General features: G+C 42.5%; 1 long non-coding RNA gene across 1 annotated transcript; it reads right to left on the reverse strand.

Annotated features, from left to right (window-relative positions):
* Positions 1-323: 323 nt before the first annotated feature.
* On the reverse strand, positions 324-2632 carry LOC137453364 (uncharacterized). The gene is made up of 3 exons (XR_010990345.1): positions 2509-2632; positions 1211-1658; positions 324-415 (listed from the first exon to the last, which is right to left on the reverse strand). It is a non-coding gene; the product is annotated as an uncharacterized lncRNA (long non-coding RNA).
* Positions 2633-3250: the final 618 nt, after the last annotated feature.

Raw genomic sequence — 3250 nt, forward strand, 5'->3', positions numbered from 1 at the left:
TGACAGATGCATAAAGTCTCATGTTGTCACAGAATCCCCCAGTGTCTAATCAGCACCAGATGTCAAAGAATGCAAATCTACAGCTGGGTCTGGTGTTCATTTGTACTCCAAACTCCCTCCTTCACAGCTGTTGTTTTCCACTTCCATGTACACTGAGCCAAATTTTCAGAAGCAGGAGACAGACCACATCTCCATATACTGATGTGAATATAGATGTTTCTTTATTTGCCTGCAAAAATGCCTGTTTGAGCTGAACAACAGTGTATTCGTGAGAGGATATTTGAGTATGCTCACCTGTTGGTGCTGAAAACAGCCTTGCTCCTCATTCAAACACAACTTCTCTGCAACAGGAGTTTTCTTCCCAAATATCTTTTTGCCAGGACAAAAGTGGGGCTTTAATCCTTGCTCAAGCCTCCTGGGGACCGTGGAAATAATAGTCACAGACACAGTAATACAATACAAAAGACATCATGGGGATCTGAACCGTTACCAGTACCTCCAGCTTTGGTCCCAGGGCGAGCAGAGCCAGGTGAGGTACCAGCAGCTGCCATGGGAATACTCTTAGAGATCTCCACATTGCCAATAAGACTGAATCAGATGAACAAATCTGTCTACAGAATATTGAAAAGCTGGCTCCACAAGTTGCCTTAGCCAATGCCAGAGTCCTGTTATTGGGTCCTGTCAGTCTGGAGAAGAGGGAGACTTTATAGTGGTCTTCCAGTAACTGAAGGGGGCTACCTGAAGGAGAGCTGGGGAGGGACTTTTTTCAAGGGCTTGTAGTGACAAGACAAGTGAGAATGGATTGAAGCTGGAAGAGAGGAGATTTAGACTGGAGATAAGGAAGAAATTGTTGACAGTGAGGGTGGTGAGACAGTGGAACAGGTTGCCCAGGGAGGCTGTGGATGCCCCCTCCCTGGAGGTGTTTAAAGCTGGGTTGGAAGAGTCCTTGAGCAGCCTGGGCTGGTGGGAGGTGTCCCTGCCCATGGCAGGGGGTTGGAACTGGATAATCTTTAAGGTGCCTTTCAACCCAAACTATTCCATGAGTCTATTATTGCAATCAAATATTTTAATGTCATTTGAATGCCAGCAATGTAATATGGAACAGAGAGGCAGTGAGTCTGCAGCTATTTCTGTATTTATTGAGGCCATAGAGCAAAGGTAATAAAAATGTTAAGTGTTAAAGCACTTCTGTCAGGAGCTTTTTCCCTACCTCTGCTGCCTTCCAGTGGCTCTGCTGCCTTTCATCCAAGTATCTCAGGTTCTTGATCTATCTGGTAGTCCTCACTGCTCTTTCTTTGCCATTCTTCTCTACTCTAGAAGAAAATTATTCCACTTCTGGCTACAAAAATTAAATTAAATTAAATTAAATTAAATTAAATTAAATTAAATTAAATTAGACCAAATTAAATTAAATTAAATAATACATTTTTTAAAGCCTGTTCTTTGAGCATTTCTCCAGGTATGGCATCAGTCCTCATCTGACCCGAGGGAAACATCAGCCTTGTCTATCGATTCCCTCCACTTCTTTCAATGCCATCAACCATCCCATAGCTTTACTCCACACTGGGTAACAGCCACCTTAACAAGCAAACCCAGCTCAGATTCATCTCTTCCTGATCCTTGTGTGAAGTGTCTCTCATGCTGCAGATAAGATAAACCTGGAGAGGAAGCAGGGACATTTTTCACTCCCAGAAGTGTATGAACAATGTCGCTCTCCTGATGAAGCCCAGGCAGGGTTCATCATGAAGACAACAGCAGCTTTTAAAGCAGTGCAAAATTAGCTCTTTTATCATTCAGCTGTGGCTGTGCCAAAACAAGAAGTAAATCACTGACACTGTGTATTATGCATGAGGTATGCAACAGGACCGAAAAATGATTGATTGATTGATTGATTGATTGATTTTTTTCCCCCTTTAAATTCTAAAAAGGAATTTGCACAGGATGTGATTTTAAATTCTTGGCCCAATATCATTGCTAATTTTGATGGCTGTTAGAACTTGTTTGATTCTTTACATAGTGCCTTAGAAGAATTTTAGCCCAGATATGCCTGGGAAACGTTTGAGAGTCGTTGCAGAACGAACAACAAATATGAAAGCAACCGCTGCAAGCTAGCAAATATCTCTAGGTGTGATGCCAGGACTTGGCTCTTTAGCTCTCAAGCAGATGTTAACAGATGACAGATAAGTAATTCTTCCACAGAGTTGGATGAAAAACCTGCAAAAGCATCCAGGCTCCTGCAAAATGCCATCTAAAAGCTGATGTATGGGGGAAATTGCACATAACAGAGCAACATCATTCCTGTGTAACAGTCTTAATTATGAAATATTAACACTCTGGCATGTGAGGGTTTAGCAGCAGCTTGGAATCTCAGTTTTGTAACTGAGCCCCACTCATTTATGCATAATTGGGTCCATGCAGAAGGTTCCAGCTTGTGGTGGAAGCAGATTTTGGTGCAGGGTGCCTTGGGGAGAGGAAACAGCACAAAGGCCATTTCGTCCTGTATCTTACCTAGCTTTGTGCTCAAGACTCAGAGCTGTCCTGGATAACAATGGCAACAGCCAGAAGCTCTTATCACCTTACAGGAGGGTGACCTTGGCAGGAAGGTAGAACGGGTTTCAAAAGGCACACCCTTTTCCTCTCCCGACCTCAGGAAAGCCCTGAAGGGAGAAAAATGACATTGGGATCCCAAAAGTGGTGCCTGCAAGAGATCCCAGCACCAGATAAAATGGAGTGCTTTGCACTGGATGGGGACTTTAACGCATCTGACTGAAATCTGTGCAATCATAGGGAGAAAGGATGTGTTTCATCTAAGCAGTGTGTGAGCTGGTGTGATTCAGTCATGAAAAACGTAACACACAATGAAATCAGAAGGATGAGCATGCAGCTGAAAAGAGTGGAGAGATGCAAGCAGGAATATACTTATTAGTGTTGAAGACATAAGCAGATGCTGTGTTCACTGAAAAAAATCAAACCAAACCAAATAAAATCTAAACAACAGAGAGCAAAACCCTTTTAAATCAAATCTCCTAAGCAAGTGCAGCTTTTTCATGAGGATGGGAATCAGACTCAAAGATCTGAAGGTCTTTTCCAACCTTAATGATACTATGTAGGCAAATCCAGCATCAAAATCTTGATCACCTTGAGAGTATGGACTCAAATAATTTCTTCATAAGCATCTCCTGTAAAGTGTCAATAAGGGACTGAAGAAGCAGTAGAAAATGAAAACAACCCAGACTTAACTCCACAGCCA

This window comes from Melanerpes formicivorus, unplaced genomic scaffold, assembly GCF_026170545.1.
Source record: "Melanerpes formicivorus ecotype bairdi unplaced genomic scaffold, bMelFor1.0.p_v2 SCAF_65, whole genome shotgun sequence".
Lineage (NCBI taxonomy): Eukaryota > Metazoa > Chordata > Aves > Piciformes > Picidae > Melanerpes > Melanerpes formicivorus.